The sequence below is a fragment of the Furipterus horrens genome, unplaced genomic scaffold (genome assembly GCF_987537825.1).
Source record: "Furipterus horrens unplaced genomic scaffold, mFurHor1.1.pri manual_scaffold_13, whole genome shotgun sequence".
NCBI classification, from domain to species: Eukaryota; Metazoa; Chordata; class Mammalia; order Chiroptera; family Furipteridae; genus Furipterus; species Furipterus horrens.
Window position 1 is genome coordinate 40,121,430 of NW_028327183.1, and position 13,791 is coordinate 40,135,220.

Genomic DNA, 13,791 nt, shown 5'->3' on the forward strand with positions numbered 1-13,791 from the left:
GCAGTGTGGGTGCCACACAGAGACTCTTAAAACAGGAGCTGAGGCGAGACTTGGCAGGGACCCTGTGCACATGTGCAGTGGCTCTGCGAACAAAGACACCAGAGTAGAAGTGCAGTATGATCCCACTAGAGCCCAGTTACACAGGAAGAACAAAAAGTGTCACACTGAAGGGACTGTGGGTCCTGACCCGGCATCACTGATGAGCAGAGGGCTGTGTAGAGCCCAGAGTTCAGGCCTGGCTCCCTGTAAGAGTGGCAGGCTGGGGACTGGACGGCCAGGAGCTGAGCAACTGAGATTGGCTGCAGCCAGGCAGCTCCCCCCACACGCAGGAGTGCCCGACCCCCACCTGCGGGATTGCAGGCTCTGCAGACCAGTGAGGCCAGGTTCAGGAGCCCCCTGCTGGGTGCTTATCCACTGGAGAAAGAAGGAAAATCTCTGAAAGGGCACTGTTCTCCAGATAGTAGGAGCTACACTGTTCCTCGGGCCTTGATCCTGAGAAACCAGTGGAGCAGAGATTAGAGACAGGTGCCACAAGGGGTGACCAGGGCCCCACCCAGCCTCAGCTCATATACAGAGCTGCTGTTTGCACAAAGCAGGAAAAAGCTGCTCCTTTTACACAGATTGGCCCCTCACAGAAAATGGACAGGTAATTCACCAGGAGCTATACATTATTGGAAGTGATCTTGGGACAGACCAAGACCAGTGGCGAAGGGGTGGGGAAACACTCCTACCATCTTCCCTGAAAATGCACCAGAGGCCCCCTCTGGAGGCAGGTGAAGTGGTACTGGCAGTGCTCTTGGGCATTAGATGAACACGCCTGGGCCTTGTGCCGATGGAAAGCCCGTGGGACAGAAGAGTGGGGACCAGCCAAGCCTGAAGAAGACAGCCACAGACAGTGGATCGCTTGTAGTCTCAAACAGGCTGCCTAGGGTTATACTAGGACACCATGTGACATTACTTGGGGTGGTGGATCCAGACATATAAGACAGTGGCAAACGCTAGGCTGTGCTGAGACAAATTCCACCATGGTCTTCTTCATTATTTGTGTTATGTTTTCTCCTGCATAGCTTTTTAATATTTTTCTTGTTCTTCTAGTTTTTTTCCTTTTACCTGTATTTCACTTTTTTTAAGTTCATTTCAAATTGTAAATTTTACTCCTCCCTTTTCTCACTCCATCTTCCCTTCTTCCTTCCTCTTCTTATTTAAGTATATTTTATTGATTATGCTGTTACAGTTATCCCAATTTTCTTCACTTTTGCCCTCCTCCGCTCAGTACCCCCTTCTCTCCAGCAATCTCCCACCTTAGTTCATGTCTGTGGGTCATGCATGTAATTTTTTGGCTTCTCTGTTTATTATAGTATTTTAACATTCCCCTGTCTGTTTTGTATCTATCAATTATCACTGGAAACACAAATTTCATTGAGTTAGATCTGACACTTGCTTTTTACTAACTTTTGGCATCTGAATCCAAAAATGACCCCAGCGTTTCTCTATCACATAAACTTTTTAAGGTACAGGATACCGTCCCTTTGTCCCCAAAATCATACAAAATGTACATACAAAGGAAAATAAAGAAAAAGTTACCCAAATATACTGTTTATTTAGAGTTATTTTATTCATATAAAGGCTATATATTGTTACTATAAGTCAAATTGTGTATAAGTAGTAAAGTTCTGCTACGAAACATACATATTAAGGTATTTTATCTTTTCAAATGACAGGCTAGGAAATGCCAAAATGAGATACTTGAAACAGTCTCCTTCAGTTGGCAAAGCTTTAAGAAATTGCTTCATGAGAGCCAGTTTTATGTGCAGAGGTGGGAATATAATGTTATTTCTGTCAACAAGTGGCTCATGTAGAATGTTTGGATCCCCAGGTTTGAGGTCAGATTGTGGAGGCCAATTCAACTTTATCCAATGCTTCTCATGAGCTCTGCTGTCCCACATACACAGAAAACAGGGATACTTGGTGTATCCGCATTGCTAACCAAGAAGGAAGCAGACCATTTTAAGGTCAACACAGATGATCCAATTATGCTTGTGATATTGCAACAGATCAATGACTCTTTATGTGTTAATATTCTTCATGAAAACAAACTGAATGGCCAATTGGGACTGCACCAAATAAATTGCTATTGTGGAGAAGGACACTCTTCATGGTCCACTCTTTCTGAGCTTTCGATGAACAGTTGCCATTCAGTTGCGTTATAGATTGGAATTCCCATTTCCTCCATTAAACCATGTATGTTATGGAGATACACAAAGCCACCATCACTTCGAATGTACTGCAGAAATGCACTTTCTCTTGATCAAAAGTAGGATGCCTTCGCTCCTTTTTCAAGCAAGTTTTTCTCATTCAGTCCTCCTGCTAGGAGTCCTGAAGCCTTTTTGGATAGTCCCAAATCTTGTGCCAAATCATTCCACTCATGCTGATCAAATTTATTATGAACTGAGTCATCTTCAATTTCAAAATCTTCATCGTTGCTGAACTTAGTTCTTTACCATACTTCTGTTTTTTGAAAGAGGGTAGTTCAGTGAAAACTGGCACTGGGATTTCAGACGAATGAGGCACTGCATGTACAGCTGATGGTAGACTTGGATACTCTATTTTACATTTATTTTTCTTGTTATATCTTGACGTTTTCACTATACAAAAGTAACAGTCACTTGAATGATCTCTGGGCTCTCACCAAACCAGAGATATACCAAATGGCAATTTATCACATGTTCCCTTTGTCCACATCCATGAACTCTCAACACACTGCTTGCACACCTTGTGACGGGCCTAAGACTTATTTTGGTCACTAAGTTTTACTTTAAAATAAGCAAAATAGCCTTGCCTGACAAATGCGCTGATGTTTGTCCTTTGACTGGGAATGGTGAAACTGCCACAGGTATAACACAATGAATCAGGGTTGTTTAGGCACTAACGATGAGAAATAGCAGAGGCAGACATGATCTGAAGGAAAGGAAATAAGTATGAATGTAAATCAAAAAATAAATTCTGCTAACTCCTTGTATACAGACAAGAACTGAGAATACACTTCGGAATATGATTCACTATATAGAGCGCCACACAACCTCTCACCACACTGTCTCATGTGTAACTGAATAGCCTAGACAAGTATGAACCTGTCGCTGGTCTCCAAGGTCATCCCCTATCGCTCCCTACTCGAGGGAGGTTTGCTCTCAGCCAATAGGAGAGCACTAGTGCTTCCTTTGATCCAGGCTCCATGCAGCCTAGAGTCATTGCATTAAGATAAGCTGTACAGATAAAACTTGACGTTACAGAAGAAAACTAACTGCAGTTTTGAAATCAGCATGCCTATTTAAGTCTAAAACAGCTGAAAAATAGAACTCAACGAGAATTTTGTTAAAAATTGTTCCCTTGTGTAATCTTTACCTAGATTTGCCTATTAATGTTTTACCTCATATATTTTCTGTCTGTCTGTCTGTCTCTGTCTCTGTCTCTCTCTCTCTCTCACACACTCACACACACACACGGTTTTTTTTCTGAACCATTTGAGGGTAAGTTACATACATTCTGGCTCTTTACCCCCAAATACTTTGGAATATATCTCCTAAGAATAGGCGTGTCCTCTGCTATAACCAAAGAATAGTTATCACTTCATCATTTCAACATTATGCCACACTTTCATCTCATAGTCTGTCCATATTTCAATAATCTAAAGTGATACAGTAATGTCCTTTGTAGCATCTCTCTCCATTACATGAGCCAGCCTAGGATCAGGTATTTCCTTTAATTGCGACCTTCTTGAATCTGGAACATTCCCACAGCCTTCTTTTGTCATTTATGGCATTGCCATTTATGAACAACACAACCCCTTCCCCTTAATAGAATATTCTCATTTCGGGCTTGTTTGATGTTTCCTCATGATTAAGTGAGATTGTTTGTTCTCAGACAGAATACTGCAGAGGTGACATATGTCCTCTGGAGGTGACAGGTCCATTACGCCTCATTTGGTTCACTCAGTCACGGTGGTGTCCACTTCCCCTCTGTACAGTTCACTTCCTCCATCTTTTTGCAGCCAACAAGCAATCTGGAGGAGACGTGTTAAGAACGTGCAAATACTCTGTTCCTCATCACAAATTTCCCATAGCTGCAGTGTCCATTGATAACTTTTGTCTGACCCAGCCTTTAACCATGATGCTTACAACCTGATTTTCCATCTTCAGAGTTCATTCCACATCTTCTAGCCAGCGCTCTGCATCCTGGGCAAGAGCGCACATCTTCTCCCTCTTCATGCACGTGTGCACTTATTTATTATCAGTATGGGCTCATGAATTTCTATTTTTTTCCAGTGACTGCTAACTCATCTCTGTGAGCACTGTTTTTAAACATCCCCCTGTGTTTCTATGTGCAGGTATAGTTCACATCTGAGAGCTGGACAGGACTCCTTGGTGTGGGGCCCCCTCGTTACTCTCTCCAGTGTGGTGGACACCCAGGCTGTCTCCAGCTCTGGTCACCATTGTAAATGATCCTGAAGTGGACACCCTCATGCCCCTCCTCTTCTTTAGGATGACACCTAGGTGCAGAATTGCTGGGTCACAGGCTGCTTTGACATCAGGAGAGAGCATACTGTCCTCCAGGATGGCTGTTGCCACATTCCCACCCCCACGTGGCATTATCTAGCTTTCTGCTTTTGCCAGTCTACTAGGTGGAAATGACAGCTTCTTGTTCTCATCTGCATTTCTTTGATTACTCATCATGTATCTGATAGCCTTGTGTGTTTCTTTCTCTCTCTCTCTCTTTTTTTTTTTTTTTTTTTTTTTTTTTGCTGGCTGCTCCTGGTTTATTTTCCACTGGGGGCAAGGCACGTGGTCACAGGGGTTAGGAAGGCTTGCATGTGGTCTGGGTATAAGGAGGGGGCTCTCTCAACCTCCTTTTTGGTGTTACGCTGCTTTTGATATAAAAGAGCCCACTGCTTCTGCTTGCTGCAGCCTGGCTAGTCTATGGGTGGGGAATGGGGAGGGGGGAGGGGGGAAGGTGAGGGGGAGGGGCTCAAAAGAACCTAGCGCCTCTGAATGTCTGGTGGCTGGTGGCGGCCACTCAGGACGCGGGCCCGCGTTGACGCTGCCAGGCTGGCTGCCAGGAGGCTTCCTAGTGGCTTCCCGAGCCAGGTCACCTGTGATCATGCTGCTGGAGGCCTGGGCGGACTTCGAGTGCTCGGGGGATTCCAACACGGTGGCCATGAATGGGAGAGTGGACTTCCCGAAAAAGAAGCTTGCCCACCAATGACCTGGGTCAGCCTTGGGGAGACCAGGGTGGTGGGGCAGAACTTCCCCGGGGTACTCCGCAATTCCGCAGGAGCTGTTACTGGAAGTGGAGCCCAGGCGGCGCCGGTAGTAGCCGTGGGTGGCCACGAGCGAGCCTCTGGAGGGGATGGCCGCCATGGTCTTGCTTGTGGGCTGCTGGGAACCTCGGCGGCGACCCCTCGCGGACTTCGGCGCGCGATCACGGGTGGCGGGAACGAAGGCGCTAGGCCACGGAGCCCATTTGAAGAGGAGACTGCGCGAGGCCTGCCTACGACCGAGACAGGCCTCTTTTTTTTTATTAGCAAGCTTAATTGACTTTATTTTTCTTGTATAAGATTATGTGGTAACCGCAGCTGGGACCTGGGTCCTCTGCACAGAAAACCTAGTGCAGATCTTAACAAGATGGTCAGTGAATTCCTGACAGGGAGACTTGGTGAACATGGCTTCTTTCCAGAGGTTGGGGGTGAGATAGCTGTAGGTCTTAGAGATGACATTGAACGTGGCCTTGGCGAAGTTGCCCAGGGTGGCAGTGCAGCCCCTGGCTGAGGTGCAGCAGTCATCGATACCAGCCATCAGCAGTAGCTTCTTGGGTACTGGGGCTGAGATGATCTCAGTGTCCCTGGGGGTGGGGCTGAGGCACACCAGCACAGAGCCACAGCACCCGGTCATCTCGCAAAGGACAGTATGGAGCTTGCTGATCTTGTTCCCCCAGTAGCCTTAGCACACAGCGACAGCAGAGAGCTTGGCCAGGATGATGGCCCCATGGATGGCAGTGGCTACTACCTTTGAGCATTTAACACCCAGGCCTACATGTTTATTGTAGTCCCTAATGGCAACAAATGCCTTGAACTGATCTTCTGGCCAGCGTGTGGCTGCTTTTGCACAGGCATAATTTTTAAAACCTTGCCCTTGAGGGATGCCCTCAAGAAAATGTCAATGATCTCAGATTCCTTGATGGACAAGGAGAAGAGGTAGATCTCCTTCAGGGACTTGATCTTCATGTCATTGACCATGCGACCCAGCTTGGTGACAGGGATCCACTCCTTGTCCTTGGCCTTGCCTCTGCGAACTCCAGGGCCTTGACCACGACCTTGACCTGTCCCTGACCCTGGCCCCTCGTTCCAGGGCCTCAGGTTCTCTGGGCCCTCCTGCAGCACTGGCATCATCTCCCATTTGGTGTTTCCTTGGAAAAGAAAGTGGCCTTGTGTGGTTATTCGGCAAGCTGTTCACATCTTGTGCTCTTTTTTTCTATAGGGATTTCTGTCTTGTTCTTGTTGATCTGCATAAATTCTCTGTATTGTTTAGATACTAACTGTCCTTTCTTTTAGAGATTACACATAATTTTTTCTGTCACCTACTAACTTTGTCCTGTGGTGAAGAGGAATGTTTTGTTCTGTTGTGATAAAATTAATCAGTTTGGACTTGTGGCTTTTGCTTTTGAGGCTGTATCTAAGATGCCCTTGCATGCCCTTTAGTGATCAAGATATTGTCATTCGCCAACTGAGGAATACCACAAGGGTCCAGCAGACATATTTCCTCCCTGTGGAGTGCTCTGCTCACTTGTTAAAACCTAACTTCTATAAACCTGCACTACCCCTTTCTTATGTCACTTTCATAGAGTCAAGAAGTCCTGCCTGAAGTTTAACTACAGTTCTAGTTTTTGCCACTTCAGCTCATTCAGGCTGGATGATTGGGACACTTACAAGGGGGCTGAGATGACTTCTTTGAAGTGCCTCAACTTGGCTACCCTATTCTTTTTTCCCTCATCACCCCTTAGCAGGGGATTTTACAAAAAGGGGGTTTTGAACTTCCCGAAGGTCACTGTGTGGCCCACAGTTGGGCTTATCTACAATATTTTGGGGAAAGGGGGAAGGTGGGAGGGGGCTCAAAGGAGGCCAGGTATTCTTCTTCTTTATTCAGATGCCAGGACAGAGAGGAGGATGGAGAACATGGATGCAGCTTCAAAGCCTCTCACCCACCCAAATAAGAAGCTCAGAGACATGGAAACACAAACACGCACATGAATAGATGGGCTCACAGAGGCACACTTCCTCATGCCAGGCTCCATCACAACGCACATAGTGTGACACACATAAATGCACTCAGACACAGATCCAACCATTCATTCATTCCTTCTATATATGAGCACTGAGCACCCTCTGTGAGCCATGCACTGTTAAGTGTTGGGAACATATGGGACAAAAATCCCTACCCTTGTGGAACTCGCATCTCACGGGGAGTCAATGAACAACATAAGTAACTGAAATAGAATATAGGAAGTGGTAAGTTCTATGGGGCAAATGAGGGAGGGATTGAGAGAGGGGTCCCCAAGCATTTGTGTATATGCAGTTGTATGGGGTGAACAAAGTGTGACATTCGAACAGGTGAAGGAATGAATCAAGCCTCTTAATAGTTTTGTGTGTAGGGAACCGCTCCTTGTGGTTTAGGGAATTGTAGCCCCGGCCTGAGCATGACCAGCCACCGGCATTCTGGCTATGCTTGTCTTTAAGTCTCAACAACAGCTGCGTGGGATACATACCCTAAAACTATTCAGAGGGTTTCCATGGGAATTGGATTTAAAGAATACTTACTATGCTTTAGAACTTGCTCTGCTTTTATTTATCTCTTAATTAAGTAGAAACAATCTGTAGTAAGGAATATATGAAACCTTGTATCTAGTGCCAGTGTGGGGTCAAGATGTTTGATAGACCTTGGCACAGACTAGTCATTGTACCTGCTGTACCAGTACTTGTAATCTGTTATTGTCAATTGTAATTCAGGCACCTGAAAGCCATTTATGATTTATGAATTTTGATCTTGTATCTCCCATGCGTATCCTTCTCAATAAAAGGCAGGAGGGACGGAGGTCTGGCTGCTGTTCTCCATTAGAGGCAGACACCTTCCTTCCCCCTGATATAATAAAGTGTCCTGGGTAGATTTGTTCTGCCGTGGTCATGAAGCCTCTGCTGGACAGAGTAGCTTCCACCCGAGCCTAGGGTGTATGAGGCACCTCCGCCTCATTGTGAAAAGAAACCTGGCAGGCGTGTGGGTTGGTATATTTCCCTGACATGCTGTGGCAGAGGACAAAATACTATGAGCCTCACTGACTTTGATGGAGAAAAGTTCTGAACATTTATATTGACTGGGAATGCAGAGATGTCCATGCCACAATCATCACGAGGGCAACCAAGCCTCAAATCTGGCAACTGAGTGGACCCACACGTTCTTTCTGAAGGGTGTTTTCCTGGGACTTGGCACTAGTGTCTGAGGTTGTGGGAATCTGAGGGGAGCCCTTAGTCAAATAATAGTTGCTGGGGCAGATTTTATCTTTACAGGGAACGTGGCATGCTGAAATAGTTATGAATAGTCACATGTCTTGTTTTACTAAGAGAGCTAGACTGATGTGCTTGTGGGCATTCTCATTTGAACTGAGGCCTCATCAGAGGAGGTTCTCTGAAATGGCTTAGTGAGCAGACCCGTACCTCCCAGCGCTGGGCGGCTCATTGCCTCCTTGGTCAAGGTTGAAGACTTCCATTAACTGAAATTGTACCGTCTTTGGATAATTATTTTCATCTTCACCCGAGGATATGTTTATTGATTTTAGAGAGGAAGCGGCAGGGTGGGGGGTGGGGAAGAACATCAATGTGAGAGGGAAATATCTATTAGTTTCGTTCTGCATGTGCCCTGACTGGTAATTGAACCTGCAACCGTTTGTGTACAGGTCTATGCTCCAACCTACTGAACCATCTGGCCAGGGCTGGGTAATTTTTTATAAAGTAATTCTATGAGGTAGATACTGTTAACGTCACCCCACTTTACATATATACTTCTATATTAGGTATATGTGCATATATGGTACGTGTACAGTACACCTATATACAAGGAGAGAGAAAAGTCTTTCCTATTAGTTGCATTTCTTGGGAGAACCCTGACTAATACAGTGAGCCAGACTTAGTTCAGTTTTTCCCATCTATAAATGGATATACTAACATTATTTACCTCATGGCATTGTGAGAATTTGTTGAGATACCACATATAAATCACCAAGCTCTGTGCCTGGCTGTGTAAACTCTTAACAAGTGGCAATGGTGGCAAAGCCACCTGTAGTGGTCGGTTTTCAAAGAGGGCGCCCAGTGAGTCACAGCTCTCAGGATTCCCTCCCATGGATCATGCCCTTCCCTTTAAACGGGCTTGGTCTATGGAACCAACACAATGAGGCAGAAGTGTGCCAGTTCTGGGTCTGAGCCTTAAAAAGAGCTGGAAGCTTTCACCTTTGCAATTAGGGAGCCTGAGGCTATCATAAAAGAAATCTGGCTACATTGTTGGAGAGACCAGATGAAGAGGCAGAGGCCTTGGAAATACATTAAGAAGAGGCTCAGCCTTTCAGTCTATCTTCACCAAGATGACAGACATGTGAGTGAGCCGTCCTGGACATTCCAGCCCAGCTGGGCTTCCAGCCGCCGTCATGTGGAGCAGAGGAGCGGCTCAGTTGAGCCCCGCCAACCTATAGGATAGCGCATGATAATAAAATGTTGTCATTTAAAGTCACCAGGTTTGGGGGTTGTTTGTTACACAACAATAGATGACTGAAACTTGAATATCAGCAGATGGAGATTCATTTTTATCAGAATTCATTTTTTAATCCTCACCTGACAACATGCTTATTGATTTTAGAGAAGAGGGAAAGAGGGAGATAGAGGGCAGGGAGAGAAACATTGATGTGAGAGAGAAACACCTGTCAGTTGCCTCTTGTATATGTCTTGACTGGGGACTGAACCTGCAACCTTCCAGTTTACAGGACATAATGCTCCAAACCAACTGAGCCACACTAGCCAGAGCGCTATCAGAATTCTTTCTCTTAAAAAAAAAAAATATTTTTAGAGAGAGGAGAAAGGAGGGAGAAAGAGGGAGAGAAGCATCGATGTGAGAGAGAAACATTGATTGACTGGGGACCAAACGCGCAACCCAGGAATCAAACCAGCAACCTTTTACTTTGCAGGATGATGTCCAACCAACTGAGCTACACTGATCAGGATGAGGCCAGTATTAGTTTGGAAGAACCACCGCGCTGTGTAATGACTAATTTGGCTGGCTTTTGTCTCTGTTCCCCAGAAGGTAACTTATACATCTTTGGAATTCCCAGTGATAGGGGTGTCTTTCTTATTGGTGGTGGGCCCATTGGACCACACTTGATAGTTTTAGAGAGTTGAGGCTTTGAGCCCCATGCTATCAGTCTGGCTTCAGGGCTTGATGAACTTCCGTGGTTGACAATACTGCATGTTTTTACATGTTGTTGAGCAAGAATGGTGATGCATCCTTAACAATGACGGAACTGTCCTGTTTGGGACCTCCCAGACCATGCCCTATACATCTTTCCCTTTAGCTGCTTATGCTCTGTATTCTTTGCTATAATAAAGCTGTGTTTATGACTACAGTGCTTTCCTGAGTTCTGTGAGTTATTTTAGTGAATTATCAAACCTGAAGGGGTGGTGGGAATCCTTGTACTTGTAGCAACCTGGTGAGAACTGAGAGTGGCCTGGGGACCGTGAACTTGCAGCTAGTGTCTGGAGTGAGGGAGTCTTGCGGAGGACTCTGTCCCAAACCTGTGAAGTTTGGGCTAACTCTGGGGAGTTGGTGTAAGAAGTCACTAACCAGCGCTGGCTTGTGTGGCTCAGTGGATTTAGGGCTGGCCTGCTAACGGAAAGTTTGCTGGTTCAAATCCCAGTCAGGGCACATGCCTTGGGTTGCAGGCCAGGTCCCCAGTAGGGGATGTGTGCAAGGCAACCAATTGATATTTCTCTGACACATTGATATTCCTCTCCCTCTCTTTCTCCCTCTCTAAAAATAAATAAAAATATTTTAACAAAATCACTCTCCATGCTGACATGCCCCCTAAGTTGTTCAAGCCCCTGAAAATTCTGTGAGAGATAAGAGAACTTGATTTTGCTCCTGACAGGAAAGGGGAAGAGGAGAGGGGGAGAAAAGGTTGAGGTACAGAGAAGGTGGAAGCAGGCCAGATGGGACGGCTGTGTCCTCCATGGGGTGACTCCAGCCCTGTGGACCCCTCAAGTCTTGATCTTCACTCAAGTCTATCAAAGTGAAAGGCTTTGTAGTGTGAGTGGGTCATGTTGGAAAAATGTGAAGGAACCTTCTTTTGAACCCTGGATACTAGTTATTATTATTCCTCTCCTATGCAACTTCTCAATCACACCAACTCTCGCAAAGTAACACCAAGAAACACAGCCTCCCCTCACTCCACTGTCACTTCGTCACACTTACCGAGGCAACGCATGAGTGTACATGGTCACTCAAAGGCAGGAGGAGACTTATCCAGCCACACTCACTTAACCCAGGAGCTCACACCATGTCACACAACTAACTGTTAGCTTTTTTGCTTCTTGGCACCAGGGAAGGGAAGGCTCCAGAGAAAACCCTGTCCAGATGAGCCTGGGTCTTCTCCTGAGGCTCGCTGCTGTGGCTGCATCATGACAGCGTCTGCCATGAAGGACTCCCAGGAGATCCCACCTCAAAGAGGGTTTGGGGGGAGCCCCCAGACTTCCTTTGTCCCCTTGACCTTAGTCCCATCATAAGGCCCCTTCCAAATTGAGGGTCTCCGCTGTGTTTGGAGAGGTTCTACCCAGTTGAGTTGTGAGTATTAACAAATCTAAAATTAAATAAGAGAATAACAAAGCAATCTTTACAAATACAAAACTAAATGAAACCAATAAAGCTAACTGTATTTCAAGTTGAAGGCATGACCAAACAGAAATGTGATTTTAAAACAGTATTTTAACTGTACATTCTAGCAAAATGGAACTAAGTCATTTTATTAACGTAACTGCAGTTCACTAACCTAGTTTCTTGAAATAAATGGCACAAAAAAGGATGTAAAGGGGAACTGTTACAGATTAAAAGAGACTTATGAGACGTCAATCAAATGCAAGTGTAGATTTTGTTGGAGTTCTGATTTTAAAAACCAACTGTAAAAAGCCATTGTATGTGAATTGGGTATCATAAGACAAAAATTTCTGTTAGTTTTGTTAGCTATGATAAAGATATTTTATGTTCATTAAATATTGTAATATTTATAAGGGAAAGAATATAATATCTGGGATAAAAAAAACTTTATTACAGGAAAATTATAGGACATATAAAAGTGAAACCAGAAAAGCTGGTGTTTGTGCTGCCTGTCCCCTACCAGACCCAATAAGCAGAGACAGGGACTGAATCTTTTTATTTTGTTTTTATTTTTATTTTTTAAAATTATTTATTTGTTAGTTTTCTTTCTTTCTTTCTTTCTTTATTTTTAGAGAGAGGGGAAAGGAGAAAGAGAGGGAGAGAAACATCACTGTGTGGTTGCCCCTTACGCGTGCCCCCAAATGGGGACCTGACCTGCAAGCTAGTTCTGTGCCCTGACTGGGAATCGAACCAGCGACACTTGGCACTCAATCCACTGAGCCAGCGACTGAATCTTTATGGGCTCTTTATTCAGATGGCCGGCAAGCTGAGAAGACAGCGGGTTTCTACCCTAACTGACCATCGTAAATTTCATTATAAATGGATCCTTTTTATAAGGAGAAGAAAAGTGTAGGTAAGGGGTTTGGAGTTCAGAGAGAAGCTTAATCGGATAAAAGCTGCAGCATTCTTTCTTCCGTGTTGTGGGCGTTTGTCCACCCTGGAGAACAATGGCTCAGACACCACCTTGATGGCTTGCAGGCCCCCTGAGGCACAAGGGTGGAACTGCTTATGGTCTCCTGGAGTCAGGGTGGGCCATACCTCCTGTTCCTGAAACATCAGCTTTTTACATACATTGATTATTAGCTGTTACCTGAAACTAAAATTTTCCAACATTTGAGTCCCCCATCAGAAGGGAGAGAAGGAAAACATTGATCTGAGAGAGCAGCATCAATGGCGGCCTCCTGTAGGGGCCCAGACTGGGAATTGAACCTGCAACCTAGGTATATGCCCTGAATGCAAGTCGAAAGGTTGTGGGACGATGATCCAACCAACAGAGTCACATAGGCCAGGGCATCTTCTTTCCTTCTCTCTTTAGTTTTTCTAAGCTATATTTTACTGATTATGCTGTTAAAGTTGTTCCAATTTTTTCTCCTTTGTCCTCCTCCACCCAGTAGCCCCCCTCCCCTCCAGCAATACCCACCTAGTTCACATCCATGGGTCGTGCATATAAGTTCTTTGACTACTCCATTTTCATTACTGTGAGAAACGCTCACAATAAAACACCGGGACACAGGACTTGAGCAGCAAAGCGAGGCGTTTATTCACGAGTCTGCAGAGTCGGGCGCACAGCCAGCCAGGGGAACGTGCACTGACAAAATGGAGCTGGCCGTTTTTATCCCAACACAAGTAAACCACCGCCCCCTTCCCTTCTCCCCCTCCTTCTCCTCCGTTTTTCCATGCTGGATACTCCGGAGTTACAATCTACTGTGATTAACTAAATTAACTGAGGATGATAATTAACTCAAGGTGATCTGGTTATAGGTCTGTCTCCAGCTCT

At 45.3% G+C, this 13,791-nt stretch overlaps 2 pseudogenes; both read right to left on the reverse strand.

Annotated features, from left to right (window-relative positions):
• Positions 1–4,913: 4,913 nt before the first annotated feature.
• Positions 4,914–5,555, reverse strand: LOC149994663 (pancreatic progenitor cell differentiation and proliferation factor pseudogene; annotated as a pseudogene).
• Positions 5,556–5,612: 57 nt separating this feature from the next.
• On the reverse strand, positions 5,613–6,449 carry LOC149994664 (small ribosomal subunit protein uS5-like; annotated as a pseudogene).
• Positions 6,450–13,791: the final 7,342 nt, after the last annotated feature.